The sequence below is a fragment of the Nicotiana attenuata genome, chromosome 3 (genome assembly GCF_001879085.1).
Source record: "Nicotiana attenuata strain UT chromosome 3, NIATTr2, whole genome shotgun sequence".
NCBI lineage: Eukaryota > Viridiplantae > Streptophyta > Magnoliopsida > Solanales > Solanaceae > Nicotiana > Nicotiana attenuata.
The window spans coordinates 27,873,095-27,896,770 of NC_031991.1; the positions used below are offsets into that span (position 1 = coordinate 27,873,095).

Sequence of the window (23,676 nt, forward strand, 5' to 3'; positions counted from 1 at the left end):
TTCGCATCGAAACTAAGCATTATCTCCTATTTCTGCATGAGGCTAAACACTGCCTCCCTAATTGCATAAGGCTAGGCATTTCCTTTTCCTCAAGATTAAATACTATCTCCATCACGCTATCTAAGACTTAGCACTATCGTCTATTCTCCTGGGGCTAAGCACTGCCTTGATCTTACACAAGACTAAGCTTTGTCTTATTTCATTTCGCATATGACCAAGTATCACATCTTTGCATTTCATAGGCTGAAACATCACAATTTTTTCCAAAGGCATCATAGTCCGAAGGCATCATCCTCATAGCTGGAAGACACCATTCCATGGCCTAAGGATCTCTCACAGTGCACATCATTATTCAAAGGTGCCATAGTCTAGAGGCACAATCCTCATAGCCTGAGAACATCATTTCAGGGCCTGAGAATCTCTTATCACATGATTCATGGCCCAGGACTTCATGGTCTAAGGACGTCATCCTCACCGTCCAAAGACAACCTTTATGGTCCATAGGGAATTTTCATCATGTTTAAATTCTCGCAATAATCCATATATATCTGCGTGCATCGTGTTTTAAGTTTTGCAGGTAATTCAGAAAGTAACCGTTCATCAAACGGGAGCAATCGTTGCTCCGGTTTCCGTTCATAACGTTCAAACCCTTCAAATGTTTCAAACGTAACCGACCATCATCAATTACCCACCTTTTACTCCATGATCCTTCAGATACTCGCTCTATGATACATCCGTAACGCTTCAGATTCACATTTGTGACTCTGCATAAATTCATCTGATACCGCCCTACCCAAAAGAACCCTTACCAAAACATACGACCACTCATATCACAACTCCATCGGCTTCATTCACTGTTGGATCCAGAACTACACATGACCCGATTTCCGTGACATCAGAGATATGTAGGCAACTCAGGAACCAGGGTTCGACCCCAATTTTTCCAATTTATATCATCCCTCATTTAATTCGGCCAAAATTGGTCATCATTTTCTTTACCCGACAACTCTTTCATCATTCCGGGGTAAAGAAAGGCAGCTGTTGATACACAATTTTGCCCTCATATTTTCTCAAAAAATATATATACTTTCGAAACATCAATTTTCATCATTATTTAGTTTATAAAACTATACAAGCATTTTTCCATAAGTTTTAGAGCTTTTAAACATATTTTCCTGCATTTAAATTACTTGAATAATTATTAATTACTCCTTCAAATTATTTTGTGATGACTTAGTTACCTAGAATTATTATTTGCACCTATAATATATGTTTCAAATGTTTTACTTCATTTCATATAATTACATTAGCGTTTTTTGAGATATTTATCTAATTTTGCAATAATAGCCTATATTCATATGCAAATGCTCCTTATACTATTTGTGTAAAAAAAATAGCATTTTATATTTTTATAATGCTAAATACTTATTTTTAATCATTTTAGTGCATAAAATATCTTCGGAGAAGGGTCAAATATATCCCTGTACTATCAAAATTTATTTAAATATACTCTCTGTTATAATATTCGTTTAATTAAATCCCTACCGTTATACTATTGGCACTTATTTGCCCCTAATTTTGACAGAACGCCACGTGGCAGCTATGGAACAAAAAGATAAACCCCTAATTTTATTCTAATTAAATATTCACCCATTATCTTACCTGTTACCCGACCCAAGTATTTGTACCACATCACCCCACCGCCCCAGCCCCTTATCTTCCTCCATCCCCACTACCTACTCTTCTTATTTATTGTCCAAGTTCTTGTCCATCTTCCTCATCTTTCAAAGTCCCTATCATAATCCTTTTCAAAGCAAAAAGACAAGAATGAAGAAAACTGTCACCAGAAAAGAAAAAAACTCCTAAAATCAAAAAAATGTGGATATTAATCGGTGGCCCAAAATCGGTCGAATGGAATTAGAACTTGATGATAAGGACGATAAATTTTTTCACTTTTACCATTGGGGATTCACGAAACTATTCCAAAGTGAAGCAATGAAGAACGACAATTTAAGCACCTTTACCATTCCAACGGCATCTCAATTCGATCTTACTCAATTTTTGCTCGAATTCCAAATGATGTAGGGATCATACCACCGTGGTTGGAATATGCCAGCTCAAGTTGCAAGTAAAGACAAACAATTCATACTCCAATAATTTAGTCTCCAAATTTGCTTCCCAGTTACTTAATGACGAGAAAAACTTCACGGAGTAGTTTTCCTATAATTTAGGAAGTTGGTGTAGGTGGAAGCATTATCAGAGATGAAGTATTTTAGGTGGTGAAGTATGTCCTGGAATTTGAGGAATTGGTGGTGGTGAAGCCGTCAGCAGGTGGAAACATTACCGGTGATGGAGTCTTTTATTTTAGGGTGAAGGGTCTAATATTTTAGGGTCGGATTACGGGTTTGGGTTGGATCTATTAAAACTAACCGGATGAGTTTGGTATTGCCATGTGGCCTATCTGTTAAAATAAGGTTATTTGTGTTTCATAGTAAGACGGCAGGGGATTTAATGCTCTAATAGTATAACGGAGGGCTTATTTAAACTATTGATGATAGTAGAGGGACAGATTAGACCCTTTTCCGAAATATATTTATTGTCCGTTTAACTGGTAAGCCACTTGACTTTTGCAATTTCATCCTTATGTGTCTGAAATTCACGTCCTATGTTTTTTCGGGGTCACTTTTATGCACGATTCTGTTAACTTACACTTGTTTTAAGACTCTTTGGAATTTAACTTCTCCTAATGCTGCTAGTTCTGATATTCTCTAAGTCTAACTTGGATAATTTGACCCTCCAAAGCTCGTTTAACTAATGCATTGGTGCCCGAATGTTCATAAATATGCTTACTTGCTTTGTCCTGAATCTTTGTAATGAATTCTTCACATTTGTAATGACCTGCGTTAGAACACCCTTTCTTAACTATGACACTCAGCATGCTCACTTCATCTCATACCCCTTTAGTGATTTTATGAAGTTTTAGAATAGTCATCTCAATTTTCTTGAACTACTTCATGATATTAGTGGAATCTCTAACATAACTTGGACCTTCATAGTTATAGTCTACTCTGTCAATGCCTGAATACCTACATTTGCTGCTTGACATGAGTTTGCTTTCCCGTTCTGTTTTGAATCTCTGTAAGGATAGCCTTGCATATGTAATGTGTTCTAATTTGTGTTAAGACCTTTTATATCGACTATGATCTTGCTTCTCTGCTAATATATCCCTCAATATGTCTTTGATTCACTTGATACCCTGTTCCTTTAATGATTATTTGGCTTATCACAATGTGTGTTCCTCATCATGTCTACACGCTGATTAACATGACACTAGGATGTATACTTAGCATAATTTTTAGCTCTTAAGTTTCATCTTGGTTAGTATTGTGCACCTGTGCATGATAATCTTTGTCAATCCTGCAAACTTGTTCCCCCCCCCCCCCCCTTAACTCTTTCAATATGTCCATGTGTTATTTTTATAAGTGTTGAACCTACTTATAAGTCCCCACTGAACCTGCTTTATGACTTATTTGATTAGTTTCTTCGTGTTCTCAACCTCCCTATGTCTACTTTAAGTTATAAGTGTATTCCCCCCAACTTCTGTCCCTCAACCATTGTCCACTCTCCCTAATTTATTACTTATGTTGTTTTGAACTTCTCATTCTTAGTTGGCTGAAAGCCATGGCTACCAAGGCTCTAACTACTGACCTCCATAGGGTGAGCACTACTCGGGGTCCATTTTAGACTCTTGTGAACTCTAACACACTAGGATTTGGGTCTTTAGCCACTCCCTGAAACCTGAACTATCCCACTCAACTCTTTCTTCCTATTATATGCTGAATATCTAAGCTGGTTGGTTTAAGTGATTCAATGCTTGGCAATATGGTTTTATGATTTGGCTTTGAGCTCTTCTATGGATTCTGGGTTGTGTTGACAAATATGGCTCCTTGTGTGAAACTTGGGTATGCTACATGAGAATTGCTGAAGGCCCAGATAGTGCTGGGTATTTCTTGAGGGCCTGCTGTGGGCCTATTATCATTATTAATATAATATTTGTAATATTATTCATTATTGGGTCTGTAATAATTTTGTAATGAACGATTGGGTGTTAGTAAAAACGGGGACTGGGTAGATTCTTAATGTTTGCATGAAAATGGGGTTGATAGTATGCCTATTGGACTTATTGATTCACTTGCTATATGTGCCGTTCGATCACTATGTGCACTACAGAAATAACGTCATTAGGGGAAGTACACACACACACACACTGTCTGCTAGCAAACATGAATTCAAATGCTGTAATCATTCTTACTGCTACGTGCTACTAGAAAACCTGCCTATAGGAATAAATTTCACTAAAGTATCTTTCAATTTGCCTCAACATGTTCATTGAAAATCATGTCTATAGGACTTTGATCACTGCATTTGCTACTGTCTCGCACTGTTCACTATAAGTCATGCTTATAGGATTTTAATCGTTTCATTTGTTATCATCCTATTCACTTAGAAAACAAGTAATTAGGGATAAGTATAACAATAAATAGGTTCCAAGTCTTAATCGTTAGAGATCCTGTCTATAGGATATCACTATTCGCCTTAATAATTGTTAATACTGCACCTCTCAACTTCATTTATTATTCACTTAGGCCATTGTCAAAAGGCATGAGTAATTATGGGTTTCTCCCAATAGATTCCACTATCACCTGGAGCGTAAATCACTTAAATGCAGCGTCTGTAGGTTAACATGCTAGAAATCTGCAATCTCAAATCAGCGTGCAAATCATATAATCATTTAGAGATAAACAGCGCCTCGCCGTTGAAACTGCTTGTATGCTTTGATGTTTTGTCATGTAGAAATCATGTCTATAGGGCTTAAGATTCTTAATTCTGAATTGCCTAACATGAAAACTTGTCTTATGTGCCTTAGTTGCGTAGGTGTGGAGGCAAACTTGAGCCCTTAACTGCCCGAATTTGAAGTCTAATATGTTTTGTACGTCGCCTAGTTTTGACATTTCTAAGCAGCCTAAGTGAGGTCTAAAACCACCCAAATAGAGGTCCAATACCTCATGGATCATAGGTATGGGACGGGTAGTGCACGCATAGAGCACGATTTAGAATTGAACTAGCACGCTTTAAGTAAACAACTTTAATATAGTAATCAGGTAGTTGGAGATGATAGTCCGTGCCCGCTGAATAATATGAGTAACTCCCTACCTTAAGGGAGTTACGAAGTATTATTTATGTTGCACGAGGTGATCCTTTAGGTTATAAAACTTAGGACCCCCCCCCCCTCTCTTTTATATACTGCTATAGTCGCATCCATGTACCCGTACTAAGATTTGTACTAATCATGTTGTAAAAAAACTCTTTGACTTCTAAATTCCCTTTGTTTATTTGAACACCTAGATTAATTGTAATCCATATAATCTTATGTTCTGTCGGGACCCACAGTTGTGGACCTGGAAGAGCGCCTAACACCTTCTCTTTGAGGTAATTTGAGTCCTTACCCGATCTTTGGTGACGTTGACTAGTCAAATAGAGTTATCTGCGTAATAGGTGCTCTAACGCACCTTAAAAATCATTAGGTGGTGACTCTTCTCCTTTAGCACTCTATCCCCCATTCCAAAAGGAGTTGTCACATGTTGAAGCCTGCTTTCGCGAGAAAACGGGGTGCGATAGTTGCTGACGCTACTACTTCCCTAAGAACCTGAATACACAACTGAGGAACCCGAACAGATGAAGCACGGTATGAACTTTATGTCATACTGCACTTAAAGATGACTCGATTGAGCGAGTACTTTCTGAACCATGGACGACTAATAAAAACGATTAACCTGATGGGTTGACTGAACATGCCTGAACGAATGACCTCTAAAATTATTCCCTTAGCCTCCAAATGAGGTGCTACTGAAACCAGTTGAACCACGATGCCTCTTGACGTCACGCTCCTCTTGCTCCTGCCTACACACATGCCCTAAGCGCCTAAAAATCTCCACAACCTGATGAAAAATGATATCAGTCTCGACCTCTCGGACGATACTATACCTGATTCCAAAGTTGAGACCCTCAGTGAACCTCCTAACATTCTCCCTCTTAGTAAGGACCAATAACACAACATGTCATGCCAACTTTGTGAACCTCATCTCTTACTGAGTCAAGGTCATTCCCCCTATGGTGTAGATGCTCAAACTACACAGCTCATCTCTGCGAGTATGTGGAATAAATTTCACCAAGAAGAGATCTGAGAACTAAGACCATGTGAGTGGTGTTGTGCCAGCTGGTCTACTCGACTCATAAGTCTGCCACCATCTGTATGATATCCCCTTTAACGGGAAGGTAGTAAATCGACCCCATTCGAATCCACTATACTAAAAGTCGACAATGTTCGAAGACATAGATCAAGGAAACCCTGTGCATCCTCATTAGACTCTCCACTAAACTGGGAGGATGAAGTCTCTGTAATTTGTCAATCCTCTTCTGCTCCTCAACAGTCAAGAGTGGTCTAATCTTAGGCTGAGCTGCAATGGATAGATACACCGGTAAGACACCTCATGTCTGATAACCACGAGACAAATGCTCTGGTGTGCATGTGGCAGGAATCACAGCTCCTTCCCCAGCATCCCAAGTAGCTACAGCAACACAGATAATACCCCCTAATCTAAAATTATATACACGCTCAGAATAAGCCAAAGTCTCATAAAGTCCATGTGCAACAACTTCTTCCAGACCCTGGTCTGGTCCCACCGGCTCAACATAATCTGGAATTTTCTCCTCAGCAAGAGCTACGGGTAGCTCCAATAGACTGCTCAAGCAGAGCCTGTAACCGCGGCGCCTGCTCCACCCATGCCTCTGCCTCGGCCCCAACCTCTGACGGCTATGGCCTGTGGTACTAGCTCCTACTCAGCTGAACTAGAAAAATGTGTGCTCAATGATAAGTACAGTCGTCTGTGTACCGATCCGTAAGACTCTACAAAACTCACTCTTGACTCGTGGAACCTATGAACCTAGGGCTCTGTACAAACTTTTCGCGATCCAAAACCCTCACTAATAGTGATGGCGCCTAACCCACTTGCTAGGAAAGCTAATAACTAAACAATAATGAAATATAATAATAAAATATATAAGAATTGAATCCAAAACTAAATAACCATAATTAAGAACATAGTCAATACATAAATACCCCAAAAACTGGCAACACTAAGTCATGAGCTCTAATATATAAGTAAAAGTTTGAAATTACGATACATTGTCTGAATGAAATACAATAATGAAATGATAGAAGGAGACACCAAGAAATGCGATCAGGATGCAGCTCTACCTCAGGTCTAGACAGTAGTTGGAACAATCTTCAAGAGCTCAGCTCGGTCTAACTCCAGGATCTGCATAATTAAATAAAGGGTGTAGTATGAGTAAAGCCGGCTCCATGTACTCAATAAGTATCAGGACTAACCTCGGTGATGTAGTGGAGAGAGTGGTCAATGATATTAACTAATTAAACATGTACAATTATGAATAAATATGTAAACATCAACAATAATGAAAGTTAGGCCTAGTGTACAGGTTAGGCGGACAGTGCATATAAAGAGGATATGCATGTATAACAAGTGAAAATACATAGTTCAACATACGTATAACAAAAAACTCATGTGCCATGATTGAAACAACCACATGTACAACTCACATGTTGTACGGATAACTCATATGCCAATAATCACAATAACCGCACAGAAAACTCACGTTCTACATGAGCACCTCACATGCCAATAATCACAAAAATTGCACGTACATCTCTCGTGCCAATAGTCACGTTAACCGCACGGAAAACTCAAGTACTGCCAAATAAGTCCATATCACAAAAAGTGTATACAAAAATACGTGTATACGGCGGAAATCGGGTCAACCCGATTTCATTCTTTGGTCGAGAAAGGAATGTCAAGTGAAAGAGCTAGGACGTCGACTCATCCCGAGGTCGACCTCGATTTTGAATAGAAAGAGGCAGTCTTCGAGGGACACCGGCATGGCTTGATAACGGAAAAGGCATGATATCCGCGATTGGTCAAGAATCGTGGCGTGAATCTCGGAACGGATCGATCTATAGCGGTTAATTATATGTTGATATGGTCTCCTACTACAATTAGACGTGTACCTTATTTAGGACTCCCTTATTATATAAAGAGGGTTCAAATTCAGTTGTAAGGATCGTTGTTCACTGATAAGAACATATATATTCAATAATTTCTTGCTATTTCACTTACTGTTCATCAGAGTTACTTTACTTTGCCTTCCTACCTCGAGGCTATCCCATGTCGAGGTTGAGACTTGGCTAACACACTGTTTTGATTAACTTTATTCTCTAATTTACTCATTTATTTTCTAGCTTGTCGATTGGTATTGGGCGAAATCACATATCCTTAAAACCACAATATAAGTTTAATTGTTATCTGAATTTGTGGGCAAACAGTTTGGCGCCCACCGTGGGGCTAAGGATAATAGTGATTGTTCGGTGCTGATTCTGGTAACACACATGATTTCACACTTTTTCTTGTCAAGTATTTTTGTATTCAGGTTAGAACATGTCAAACTCACGGAACGCACCCGCACATGGTGTTAATGGTGTTGGGTTTCATGGGGAGAACGACAATATAATGCTCCAGGAGCCGAGGTGCCACCGTTTAATCTCGGGAATGCACCAGTTGCCGATCTAGTCGATATCAATTTGCACGTTGCTTTAAATGCGGACCTGGGCGCAGACCCCGAAGGGAATGTACGCAGGGAAGGCCAATTTGGTGGCAAAGGCACACAGGGCAGAGGAGATGGAGGAGTTAGTCTCCATGTGATATTCGAGATGCTACAAGCTCAGTAGGCTGCTAACGCTCTCAGCTTCAAAATCAACATACAACTCTGAGTGGCGTTGAGCCGGAAATCTCGCCGTACCGAGCCAGTTCCAAAGAGGTCGAATGGAAACGAATCGTTGATCGATCCTGCAGTTATGAAAATGCTCGAGGAGCTCTCTAAGAGAATCGAGTTAGGAGAGACGAAAATTGAAGCTAATGATAAAAAAGTGAAGACACATACTCTCGAGTTGATCAGATACCGGGGGCACCACCAATCTTGAAAGGGATGGATTCAAAAAAGTTCGTACAAAAGTCATTTCCTCGATGTGCGGCTCCGAAGCCTATTCCAAAGAATTTTCGTATGCCAGACATACCCAAATATAATGGGACCACCAATCCCGACGAGCATGTTACTTCATATACATGTGCCATCAAGGGTAACGATTTAGTTTATGATGAGATCGAATCTGTGCTATTGAAAATGTTCGGAGAGACCCTTTCTAAGGGAGCAATGGTTTGGTATCACAACCCGCTGCCAAATTCCATCGACTCATTTGCCATGTTAGTAGATTCTTTCGTAAAGGCACACGCCGGGGCCATAAACGTCGCAACAAGAATTTGGACCTTTTCAAGGTAAGACAAAGGGATAACAAAATGTTGAGGGAGTTCGTATCCCATTTCAAATGGAACGCATGGAGTTACCACTGGTCATAGATGATTGGGCCGTTCAAGCTTTCACCCTGTCACACCTCCTTTTTTACACCCCGAGAGGTAGTATAAGGGAGTTTTTTCAATTAAAGTGACATTATTCGAAATGAAATTATTTATTTATGGGAGAAGGGCCAAAAATATCCCTCTACTATGTGAAAAGGATCATTTATGTCCTCCTTTATACTTTCGGTCTACCATTGGCCCTGACGTCACAAAACTGATGCAAAAATACCCTTCCTCCGTTAAGACCTTCCACCATGGCAAACATCATCCCATATGGCCTGACATTTTGTAGAGGTGAACACCAAGTGGCATGCCACCTCACGTCCCCCAATCCATCCTAGCGTTATCAACATCATTCAGGATTACTCCATTCGATCGAAAAGAACAATCAAATTTATAAGCAATCAGTGAGGCTAAACAATTGGAATAAAAAATTATTTGACAAATATAGAATGAGACTGCAATAATTAAGACAAGCTGAAACAACATTCAAAAAAAATTTAATTTTTTTGCGCTCTTTTGTAACCAAAGAAATATCAATGGCTCTAAAAACTTTACTCGAGAATTCAATTACTCACGTCCTTCTCTACCAACACCAACTATTCAGCCCTCTGATGTGTTTTATGAGCCTTCGAATAAATAAATGCAACCGTCAAACAAGCAATTTGACCACAGAGAAAAGAAAATTGCTATTTCTGATTTCGAGCTTTAATCTTCTTGTAAACAAAAAAGTTACTTGACAGATAGAACACAATTTTTATCAACGGATCTACAATTCAATATTCCATAATAAATAACTGCCAAAAAGTTGTCTTAACACACACACACAAAAAAAAAAAAAAAAAAAGAAGCAAAATTACACATGTAAAGCCAAAATGCATTATCAATGCCCAGAAATATTTCAAAGAGAAAACATCGCATTGTCCATTCGTTAAGAAATTTAAATTAGTCAATTAGTCACGAATTAAGGTAACCCCATGAACTTTATTTACCAATACGCATAAATCATACAAATACTTTAAAGCAAAGAGAAAAAATTCAGACCTTTCCGCCAAGGTCTCAACGTCGATGGCAACAGAATATATATTTTAGTTATAAGAATATGCCATTACACTAAGCTTACCTATGTCTGGAGATGTGATGGAAGAAGAAGTGGGACGAGAGGGATAAAATGGGGCTGGGGAGGGGAGGTGAGGTGATCGAGGTGGCATGTCACTTCGCGTCCACTTCTGCACAATGTCAGGCCATGTGGGATGTGTTGGCCATGGTGGAGGGTCTAACGGAGAAGGGGTATTTTTGTACCAGTTTTGTAACGTTAGGGGCAAGGTAGACCGAAAGTATAACGGAGGACATAAATGATCCTTTTCACATAGTTGAGGGATATTTTTGGCCCTTTTCCCTTTATTTATTTAAGAGTCGCCACTTGGGATAGTTTATTTTTGGTTTCCCAAGTCACCGGTTTATTATAAAATCCCAAATCGAGGAAATTCGACTTTCCTTTTTGAAGTCTGCGAACCAGAAATTCTAAGTAAGAAATTCTGTTAACCTAGGAGAAGGTGTTAGGCATTCCCAGGTTTCGTGGTTCTAGCACGGTCGCTTAAACTATTAAAATTGGCCTATTATCCAATTTATTACATGTTTTAACCTATTGGTGCACTTTTAACTTATTAGCCGCTTTTAATATTTCGGGAAGTTTCAACGTTATCTAAAACACATCTTGAACCACGCCACATAAAATGCACCCGCGGTCCACGACACGTTTTATTTAACGTTGTTGAGAATTGTAGTTGGGTCACATGAAATGCACACCCGAGTTTAGGAAATTAATTTTAAAATAGCGCGCCTAAAGCAACTACGCGCTTTCAAGTTAATAACAAGGTTTGCGAGGGCCATGGAAAATTCAACTAATGGCACACCTCGATTTCTAAAGAGTTAATATTAATTACATGAGGGTCAGGAGTTATTTAATGAAAATGGCACACCTCAAATTTTCTATAAAAAGCTAACTAGTTTTGTGAGGGCCATGAGCCTAAGGGTTTTATTTGGCATGGCACGCCTCAAATTATTTCAAAGGGTTATATTATTCGAAGCTGTTATAATCGGGTCACATGAAATGCACCCCCGAATTGAAATTTCATATCGTGACCATGACACGGGAGCCGTACCCATAGCCACGATGATTTATTAATCGCGTCTAATTTAGTCATTAGAAACATTTCCATTCAACCATCCACACAAACATATAAAATCGACAACCGAGCAAAAAAGAACAAAAGAATCCAAAGTAAGTGAAAATACGAAAGTTACAAATAATAAGATAACATGTGACCAGAACCATTTTGCTTAATCAGTACATCACCACATTTTCCTAAAATATGCTGGACACTTTCTTAACCCCTCATATATTTTAAACTTTGAATTTTAAATACAAGGAAAGCATATACTCATTCAACAATTAGAAAGCCAAAGATAATAAATATTCTGTGTGACCTAACAAAGAGATGAAAGTCAATAGCAACAAAAAAAAATAACAAACCAATGCAGTACTATTGTCAAAAACACAATAAAATAGAAACTGAACTTACATGGAAAACAAAAGAACTGAATCCGACGACCTCTGGACGGAACTACGATCCAAACTTCGAAACTCGCCGGAATCGCGGCAAAATTCAGAAACGGACCTCGAGTCGGCACCTCTGATTTGCTCTGTTTGGACGGTGCTTTCTGGACCGTTTTTGTTCTGCGTTTTACTCTGTTTCGGGCGTGTTGCTGGTCGATTTTGGTAGGGTCCAAGATTTCGAAATCACGGCTGAAGGGTGTTCTCTTGGAATTGAGAGAGGTGAGGTCGTCCGTTCTTTGTTTGTGTATGTGTTTCGTTCCCAGATTTTGGGGTGTTGCTGGTTTTTCCGATTTGGAGGGAGGTGGAGATCGATCTTTGCCAATCACATTCCAGGAGGACAAAAATGGCTCCTACTGTTGGTTGTTATGTTTTCGACTGTTCAAGCTCTTAGGCGTTAGTCTGCTGAGAGCTATCTGGAATGAAGAAGACCATGGACTTTAAATGAAGGTTGTCATTTTTTGTTATGGGAAAACGGCGGATTCCATTTTTTTGCAGAGTGTTTTAGGCGTAGTCCTTATTTAGGCATTAAGTACTATTATATAGGGGTAGGAATTAGGTTAGGGGTATGGGCTTAGGAATTATGGGCTTGGGAATTATGGGTTAGGTCTAAAAATTAGGTCTGAAATGGGTTGCTCGAGCCCAAGTTTTATTCTTTCCCTACGAACGGGATTAAAAAAATGTGATCTCATTTATTAATTAATCCTACATAAGTAAACTACTTATTAAAATAAGACTGACTGTTATAATAAACTATTTTTTGGTATTTTTCAAGATTAAAAATGACTACAAAATATTAATTGAACAATTTTTGTAATTTTTATTTTTCTTGTAGTAAAATAAAGTAAAAGAGTAAAAATTAGTTGAAATAGCTATATTAGGCCTAAATTAAATATTTACGTGCTAAAATATGAAAAATCTTGGGGAGGGTCAAAAATCACATGTCTACAGCTGCCCCTCTTTGACTGGAAACGCGAAGAGTTTTCAGACAAAGAATGACTAGACTGGTTTTTTGACCCGACCCTTATTTAGAGAGGCCAAAAGCTAAAAGAAAGGAGAATGTGACCGAGCCCTGGTATCTGAGCTGCCTACATATCCTTGGCTATAAAGGAATCAGGCCACGTGTAGTTCAGAAGTGAATGAGGTGATGGAGTACCGAGGTTGAGAGCCGAGCGAGGTGCCGTTTTACATCGAGGGTCCGATCCGCGGTCCCGTTATTACATCAAAAATCAAAATTGAAAAAAAAAAACTAACTAAGCCTATCAGCTACGAGTTACATGATTCCTATCTGAGTCTTCTGAAGCTTGATCTTGAGTCTTGGTTGGTTCTTCATGCGGAATCTGATCTGAATCTTGATGCTTGTTAGCTACAGGTGCTGGTTCTTTCCTTTTTCAGCTTTTCGGATCAAGGCGGGACATGCAAAGCTTGTGACTTCAATCACGTCTTGAGCAGTCCACATCTTTTCTCCGCTTCTGCACTTTGAGTTCACTTTTTTTTCTTTTTTTTCTTTATTCTGGATTGAGACTCATTCTTTTGGTCGTCTCGAACCCTGTGCCTCGAGGTAAAACCTGCTCAGACACCAAAACAAACAAACAAACGAAATTTTTCAGCCCCAGTTTTCACTAGGAAAATTTCGTGAGTTATTATAACAAAATTCTAAACTTTTTTTTTTTTGTTTTTTTGGGAAAAATCATCATTTTTTTTTGAGAAAATCATTCTTTTAAACAAATTGCCCCAACGCCCTTTTTTTTTTTATCGAGACATCCCTTTTTTTTTAAGAAATTATTATCCTAGGAGAAAATTCATCAGACTAGGTTTTAATCTTAGGAGAAAGATTCATCAGACTAGGACTTCGATCCTAGGAGAAAATTCATCAGACTAGGTCCTTTTTTTTCTTTTTTTTTTGGTATCTTAGGAGAAAGATTCATCAGACTAAGATTTCTATCCTAGGAGAAAGTTAATCAGACTAGGTCTTCTATCTTAGGAGAAAAATTCGTCAGACTAAGATTTTGATCCTAGGAGAAAATTCATCAGACTAGGTCCCCTTTTTTTGTTATCTTAGGAGAAAGATTCATCAGACTAAGATTTCTATCCTAGGAGAAAGTTCATCAGACTAGGTTTTCTATCTTAGGAGAAAAATTCATCAAACTAAGATTTTGATCCTAGGTGAAAATTCATCAGACTAGGTCCCTTTTTTTGTTATCTTAGGAGAAAGATTCGTCAGACTAAGATTTCTATCCTAGGAGAAAGTTCATCAGACTAGGTTTTCTTATCTTAGGAGAAAAATTCATCAGACTAAGACGTTTATCCTAGGAGAAAGTTCATCATACTAGGTTTTCTATCTTAGGAGAAAGATTCATCATACTAAGACGTTTATCCTAGGAGAAAATTCATCAGAATAGGTCCCTTTTTTGTTATCTTAGGAGAAAGATTCTTCAGACTAAGATTTTTATCCTAGGAGAAAGTTCATCAGACTAGGTCTTCTATCTTAGGAGAAAAATTCATCAGACTAAGACATTCATCCTAGGAGAAAGATTCATCAGACTAGGTTTTTTTTTGGTTATCTTAGGAGAAAGATTCATCAGACTAAGATTTCTATCCTAGGAGAAAATTCATCGGACTAGGTTTTCTATCTTAGGAGAAAAATTCATCAGACTAAGATTTCTATTGGGAGGAAAATCTATCAGACTAGGACTTTTTATCCTAGGAGGAAAAACGTGAAGATCAACGGCAAGATTTTATGCACAACAGCAAGACAAATAAAGGCAAAGATTTGAAAAACTTCGCTTTGTCGGCTCTTCTCTTCTTTTCTTTTTCTTCTCCTTTTCTTTTCTTTTTTTTCTTTTTTTTTGAACCACTTTCATTGCACTGCTTTGTTCCTGTTTCACACAAAGATAAATTTGTCAGTTTTGAAAATGGTGGTCGGTTTGTGGCATTGAGTCTTGATCAGCTCGGCTTTTGCTCCATCAGCTTGAGTCGGTCTTAAGAGACTTTTGCTCTGCATCAACCTTGATTGTTTCACATCCATTACCATTTGTATTTATGGCTCAATCAGCCTTATCCTAACTGGAGATCTTTGCTCAGGTGACCTTTTCTGATATCTTGAATGACTTCTTGCTTTTTGAGCAATTTGTCTATTAAAGAGAATCACAAGTTATCTTTGCTTGCGCCAAGTAGGCTGACAAGAGTCTTTTTGGGGGAAGCCTTTGCATGAATCTTCAAGGCATGTCGACAGTAGAAACTGAGTGTGCTGGACAAATTTACTTTGTGCAACTGAAAAGTTGGTAGCAGATTTTGAAATCTTTTCTTGCTTGTTTTGAGAAGGACTGACTCAGAGTGAAGGAAATAATGATGCGAAGAAACAATATTAACAAGAAATACCCCTGTCGGGAAGGATAGAAGGAAGGGTTTTTTTTTCTTTTTTTCTTTTTTTTTTTTTTTTTCAATAACTGGCCTTAATGATCATGAAATGCATTTTGGACTTAACGGCCGATCTACCAAACTAATCCAATCTTCCCTGTTGCCATTCTATGACCTTTGAAGTCGGGCTTGTTCGTGCCAATCCTTTGCATCAGCTTCATGACTCACTTTCGACTAGTGGTGCCCCGAGGGATTTTCACCAACAAACCTCTCTCATTTACTTATCTCTACTTACCGTCGCCTTACAGTGCCCGTGAAGGTTTTCACTAGCAAGACTCTCTCATTTTTTTTCTTTTTCTCTTTTTTTTTTCTTTGCTTTCCTTTGTAAGCAACTTGACAGTGTTCTATGTCGCGTGATAACCGTTGCTCATTACATGCTTCTCTTGGCATTCTTGAAGGCATATCGGGAGGTCTTTTTTTTGGAAGGTTTTTGGATAGGGTTGGAAAGAAGGGTCGGCATGAAGGCTCAAAGTAGACTCAAGATTAGGGGTTGTAGACTTACAACTCTTGGAATCGACTCTTTCAAAAGTGAAATAAAATCTTTGCCCCAGTTTCAGCTATTGGGGATTTTTTGGGATTTTTTTTTTTAAATTCTTATTTGGTTGGACCGAACCGTGAGGCTGCCTACATATCCTTTTTTTTGTAAAGGAATCAGGTCGAACGTAGTTATCTGACCTAACTAATTTTTTTCAACTTTCTTTCTGTTTTTTTTTTCTTTTTCTTCTATCTTTTTTTCTTTTTGTTTTCAAAACAAGTTTGCCTGGCTTTTATTTTTTGAGGGCATGGACCTTTGATTCTTTTCCTCTTCTTTTTTTTTTCAGTTGAACTTTCTAAAAGCTGCCCCAGTTTGTACTATTGGGACATGGACTTTTTTTCTTTTTCTTTTTTTTCATTTCATTTTTTTTCTTTTTCTTTTTGACTCTTGACTCTAAACTTGATTCCAAAAGAGGGTGATCAAAGAAAATAACACAGGCTCAAAAGGGGTAACAAAGGGTATAAAGTGTTTGGATAGCAGAAAAAGGGCCTCCTAGCCTCGATAAGGCCAATCATGTTAGCCCTTCACAATCACGACATTGATGAACATGTCTATCTTCTTGGGTCTTTTTCAGTGTAAAGCTGTATGAACAATACTTTCCTCGTTGTGAATGACCCTTGTCAATTTGGGTGACTTTTCTTGGATTTTGTCTTGATGTAGAAGATGCATTTTTCCACTAATTGATCTATTTCAAGTTGTCTGGAATACACCTTCTATTGAAAAACACTTTCTATCTCTTAATGCTAAACAGACTTCAACCCGTCCGATTATCCTTAAGCTCGATCTTCTCAAATGATTCAAAAGGTAGAGATCCTTAACTTCCATGAGCATGACTGCTTTGGTTCCATGTAAACTTAGCTCATGCTTATTTTCCAAATGTTTCACGTGTCTATTCTTTCTTCAAAAGTGTCTCTTTCTCACTTATACAATTCAAGACTAAATCAGTTTTTTAAGATCAGGCCAAAAATTCCGTATGCATGTCATGTCACTAGAACTAGCGTGAAAAGAACTATGCACAAAATGGACACACAATGACTGACTGCCTTTTTTTTATTGAATAAAGGATAGAAGGGTCCGATAGCACAAAAGAAGAAGAAAAGACGACAAAATAACCTACCATGACTCCTCTCTATCTAAAAAAGGAGTGACTTTCCAGTTGCTAAGCGACATCTAGCCACAGACTTGCACATTAGCATTACTACGGTATTTGACCATTTTTATTGCTATGGATTCAACACTCAAATTCTGTCTTTTGATCAAACTGTTCCCCATATTGGCTGACGGATTTCAGGATTGACAACATGGGAATTTCACAGTACTTATATCGCCAAAAAGACTTGGACGAATTCTTATGTCTCCCTATTATCACAGATCATCCAAGCAGAGCATGTCCTGTTGCTCAAAACTGGTAGAAGTTGCCTTTATTTTTATCACCAACTTGCTTACTTTCCTTTTCGTGACCTTAGTTGGATCAACAATAGTGGTTCTTGTTCCTTCGGTTGAGAAGATGTTTTTATTTCCGAGGGATCTTGGATTGTTCTTGGTGACTCGCCATTGCAAACCAACAAACCGACCACCTTTAACTAACTTTTATTTAAAAAAAACAAGCATGTTAGAATAAACACTCTCTTTTTATTTTTCCTTTTTTTTGTTTCTTTCCTTTCTCTTTTTTTTTTGGTTTTTCTTTCTTTTTTCACTCAATTTTTTTTTCCAGATTATTTTTCTCTCAGTTTATTTATGACTATGATCGAATCCGATGGGGATTGCCTACGTATCATGATCCCGCATGAATCAGATCTTGCGTAGTTCGGGAAGATCGAGAACGGAGTAAATAAGCTAACTTTTTTTTTTTTCACTTTCTTGTAACAGTCAGACCATGAAAGCGTTTAGAAAAAGAACATAAACTTTTTTTTTCATTTCATTTTTTCTTATTCTTTATTGAATATTCAAAAGAAAGGCTTTTAAAGAGGAAAGAAAATATTTTTGGATTTTTTACTTTGATTTTTGTTTGAAATATTCAAAAGAAAGGCTTCTAAAGAAGAAAGAAAATATTTTGAATTTTTGGTTTTGATTTTTTTATTATTTTTTTGAAAGAAAGACTTCTAAAAAAAAATTCTTTTCTTTTGATTTGAACTTCGGGAATTTCAAAAGTAAAAGTAAATTATTTTTTTTGAATTTTCATTTGTTTTCTCTTTTTCTAAACAAGAAAGAAAAAACGTTTTTGAATTTTTGAGTTTTTTTTTTAATTATTTATTTTATTTACAAAAGTACTTCTAAAAGAAAGCAAAAATATTTTTGGACTTCATTTTTTTTTCAATTTTTTTTATGGACATTTACAAAAGAAAGACTTCTAAAGAAGAAAAGAGTATTTTTGGTTTTTTTGTTTCTGATGATCTTTTCTTGGATTTTTTTTTTTGGGAAAATACCTCGAAATGAAGGAAACCGGTATTTTGGATTTTGATTATTGATTGATTTTTATTTCTTTTTCCCGTATGAAAGAATATTTTTTTTTTGAGTTTAAAAACTTCTTTTTTGTTTGAATTTTCTAAGGAAAGATTTCTAAAAAAAAAAAGGAACTAAAGGAAAATATATTTGGATTGTTTTTGAAAATTGGGGTAGGAACCGATGATGTTTGCCTTCGTATCTCACATCCGGTGAGAATCAGACCCACGTAGTTCGGTCAGTTTTGACGGAACAAGGGAAACTTGGCACTTGAAAATTTTGGGTCATTTTGAAATGACTTTTCTTTTTTCAGAATTTCGGCAGAGTTTCAGAATTTTCTAATACCTACCTCACTCTTGGTTTTTGATTTTTGATTTTTTTTCTCTTTTTTTTTGATTTTATTTTCCTATTCTAGAAGCCGGTCAACATGAAAGCCGAAACAAATAGATGCGCAAGTAGCACGTAAGATGCATCAGGATGGTCCTTTTAATTTGGGTACACCTGGCCTAGACGGACCCAACCCCTGTGTTGAGTCCCCAAAGTCAAATGCACGTGATGCAAACAAGCGTTCCTACTAGGGATCCGGCATGAGGCTATGTTATACTAGGTTTAAAAACCTAGGTGTATTGTTCTAGACCTGGCTTACCCCAGCGGACAGCTCGAGCCGGGGGGGGGGGGCAGCCTACCGAGAATACAGAAGCTTCACCGGCTTTGCAACTTGTCCGAACCCCGTTCTAAAATTGGATATGACTAACAGAAAAGAAGTCACACGAAGTGCACACTTCCCAGATGATTTAGAAGACTCAGCGAGAGGAGGGTTTCGTAACAGTTTATATACAGTTCAAACAATATCAAAGCGGTAAAAAGCAGCATTTAGCACATTAGGCTCAAACATATAAAATCAGATAATAAATAAAAGCCAACTATAACAGTTATTCTAAGCTCGAATTCTTGAACCCTGAACCAAATGTTCTGGGTTCTTTATCCTCAGCAGAGTCGCCAGAGCTGTCACACCTCATTTTTTACACCCCGAGAGGTAGTATAAGGGAGTTTTTTCAATTAAAGTGACATTATTCGAAATGAGATTATTTATTTATTTAAGAGTCGCCACTTGGGATAGTTTATTTTTGGTGTCCCAAGTCACCGGTTTATTTTTAAATCCCAAATCGAGGAAATTCGACTTTCCTTTTTGAAGTCTGCGAACCAGAAATTCTAAGTAAGGAATTCTGTTAACCTGGGAGAAGGTGTAAGGCATTCCCGGGTTCCGTGGTTCTAGCACGGTCGCTTAAACTATTAAAATTGACCTATTATCCGATTTATTACATGTTTCAACCTATTGGTGCATTTTTAACTTATTAACCGCTTTTAATATTTCGGGAAGTTTCAACGTTATCTAAAACACATCTTGAACCACGCCACATGAAATGTACCCGCGGTCCACTACACGTTTTATTTAACGTTGTTGAGAATTGGAGTTGGATCGCGCCTAAAGCAACTACGCGCTTTCAAGTTAATAACAAGGTTTGCGAGGGCCATGGAAAATTCAACTAATGGCACACCTCGATTTCTAAAGGGTTAATATTAATTACATGAGGGCCATGAGTTATTTAATAAAAATGGCACACCTCAAATTTTCTATTAAAAGCTAACTAGTTTTGTGAGGGCCATGGGCTTAGGGGTTTTATTTGGCATGGCACGCCTCAAATTATTTCAAAGGGTTTTATTATTCGAAGCTGTTATAATCGGGTCACATGAAATGCACCCCCGAATTGAAATTACATATCGTGACCATGCCACGGGAGCCGTACCCATAACCACGATGATTTATTAATCGCGTCTAATTTAGTCATTAGAAACATTTCCATTCAACCATCCACACAAACATATAAAATCGACAACCGAGCAAAAAAGAACAAAAGAATCCAAAGTAAGTGAAAATACGAAAGTTACAAATAATAAGATAACATGTGACCAGAACCATTTTGCTTAATCAGTACATCACCACATTTTCCTAAAATATGCTGGACACTTTCTTAACCCCTCATATATTTTAAACTTTGAATTTTAAATACAAGGAAAGCATATACTCATTCAACAAGTAGAAAGCCAAAGATAATAAATATTCTTTGTGACCTAACAAAGAGATGGAAGTCAATAGCAACAAAAAAAATAACAAACCAATGCAGTACTATTGTCAAAAACACAATAAAATAGAAACTGAACTTACATGGAAAACAAAAGAACTGAATCCGACGACCTCTGGACGGAACTACGATCCAAACTTCGAAACTCGCCGGAACCGCGACAAAATTCAGAAACGGACATCGAGTCGGCACCTCTGATTTGCGCTGTTTGGATGGTGCTTTCCGGACCGTTTTTGTTCTGCGTTTTACTCTGTTTCGGGCGGTGTTGCTGGTCGATTTTGGTAGGGTCCAAGATTTCGAAATCACGACTGATGGGTGTTCTCTTGGAATTGAGAGAGGTGAGGTTGTCCGTTCTTTGTTTGTGTATGTGTTTCGTTCCCAGATTTTGGGGTGTTGCTGGTTTTTCCGATTTGGAGGGAGGTGGAGATCGATCTTTGCCAATCACATTCCAAGGAGGACAAAAATGGCTCCTGCTGTTGGTTGTTATGTTTTCGACTGTTCAAGCTCTTAGGCGTTAGTCTGCTGAGAGCTATCTGGAATGAAGAAGACCATGGACTTTAAATGAAGGTTGTCATTTTTTGTTATGGGAAAATGGCGGATTCCATTTTTTGGCAGAGTGTTTTAGGCGTAGTCATTATTTAGGCATTAAGTACTATTATATTAGGGTAAGAATTAGGTTAGGGGTATGGGCCTAGGAATTATGGGCTTGGAAATTATGGGTTAGGTTCGAAAATTAGGTCTGAAATGGTAAAAATTGCACGGGGCGCTCTATTTGGTCGCCCCCATTTAACCTATACCCTTTTTTTTTAAAACTTTTAACTTGTACCCACTTGTTAAAAAACTTCAGCTCCCTTTCTCCTCTCCTTCTCCTCCTTCATTTTCTTTTTTCTTCTTCTACAATCTGATTCCATCGAATCCATACCTGTAACGGTTTTTACTTCTTAAACTCATCAAAGCCTTTGTTATTTTATGACCACTTGAATTTACGTGTTGTTTCAACTGCACATCTATTTAAATTATCAATGGATTAACTTAAGCACGGAAATACAGTACATTTTCATACATTAATATAAAGAGTACGTAGCTTATTTTTTTCGAAATGTGAACTGGGGAGGAACTTTACAGTGTTTGCGTACTAGACTAGATATTGCAGAGCATACGTAAAGGTAAGGGAAAAAGAAAAACCAAAAAAAGGAAGGCAAATCCCTATGTGCAAAAAACTTCAGCTCTAGAGCTGAAGTTTTTATTTTATAACTGGCAAACTTCAGCTCTAGAGCTGAAGTTTCCGGGTTACTAAACAAAAACTTCAGCTGTAGAGCTGAAGTTTTTATTTTATAACTGGCAAATCAGCTCTAGAGCTGAAGTTTCCGGGTTACTAAACAAAAACTTCAGCTCTAGAGCTGAAGTTTTTATTTTATAACTGGTACTAAACAAAAACTTTAGCTCTAGAGCTGAAGTTTTCCGGTTACTAAACAAAAACTTATAAAATAAAACTTCAGCTCTAGAGCTGAAGTTTTTATTTTATAACTGCAAACTTCAGCTCTAGAGCTGAAGTTTCCCGGTTACTAAACAAAAACTTATAAAATAAAACTTCAGCTCTAGAGCTGAAGTTCGCGAGTTACAAAACAAAAACTTCAGCTCTAGAGCTGAACTTCAGGCCCGGCTACTAAAATGCTGATGTTTTGTGTGATTGCCTTTGCTACTTCAGTCCCGTGTGCTGAAGTTATGTGAAAAAGCGGGTACGCTTGTAATTTTTTTTTGCAAAGCGGGCACAGGTTATAATGTGGCACAAAAAACGCGTATAGATGCAAATCCCCCTCTAAAATGGGTTGCTCGAGCCCAAGTTTTATTCTTTCCCTGCGAACGTGATTAAAAAAAATGCGATCTCATTTATTAATTAATCCTACTTAAGTTAAATAATTAAAATAAGACTGACCGCTAAAATAAACTATTTTTTGGTATTTTTCAAGATTAAAAATGACTACAAAATATTAATGGAACAATTTTTGTAATTTTTATTTTTCTTGTAATAAAATAAAATAAAAGAGTAAAAATTAGTTGAAATAACTATATTAGGCCTAAATTAAATATTTACGTGCTAAAATATGAAAAATCTTGGGGAGGGTCAAAAATCACATGTCTACACACCCAAGGGTTGAACGAGCGGTGTTCGATAGCATCACGTTAGTTGAAACAAAATTTGATCGAGTATCCAGCTGTAACTTGGGCAGATGTGCACACTCGATATCAATCGAAGTTCAGGGTCAATGACGGCCAATTAGGAGTCCCTTCCGGTTTAATACATCCAAACAGGTCGGTGATTAAGACATAGAGGGACGTTGATAGGGACCAAGGTCTAACAGAGAACGATATCAACCATATATCGCAGATCGAAGGAACAACGGTTCAGGATGCAATTCCTCCCAAAATGATCGAAGAAGTGATTGAGGACAGAATTCTCGGCGACTTATGAGTAAAAGTGGTTTTGATAAGCATGCCGATCCCACAGAGGCACCTCGGTTATTAGAATATAACTTTAGCATCCATGCATCAGGCATTGTATTGGAAATCAGAAGGATCAAAGATACTAGGTGGCCAAGACCTATACAGACCGATTGTTCCCAAAGAAACCCAAATTTGATGTGCAAGTATCATCGCATGCATGGTCACAGGACCGTGGATTGCAGGCAATTAAAGGAGGAGGTAGCCCGTCTATTCAACAAGGGCGACCTTTGAGAGTTCCTAAGCGATCGAGCCAAGAATCATTTTAGAGAAAGGGACACTAACAGGAAAAATGAACAGGAGGAACCCTAACATGTCATTCCTATGATCGTCGGAGGGGTCGACATCCCATAGGGACCCATATACAAACGCACTAAGGTATCAATAACTAAGGAAAAAGGAACCCAAAGTTATGTGCCCGAAGGCTCTTTATCATTCTACGTCGAAGAAGCTGAAGGCATTTCTCGG

At 37.8% G+C, this 23,676-nt stretch overlaps 1 long non-coding RNA gene across 1 annotated transcript; it reads right to left on the minus strand.

Annotated features, from left to right (window-relative positions):
- On the minus strand, nt 7,122-12,889 carry LOC109224569. The gene is made up of 2 exons (XR_002067717.1): nt 12,134-12,889; nt 7,122-7,379 (listed from the first exon to the last, which is right to left on the minus strand). It is a non-coding gene; the product is annotated as an uncharacterized LOC109224569 (long non-coding RNA).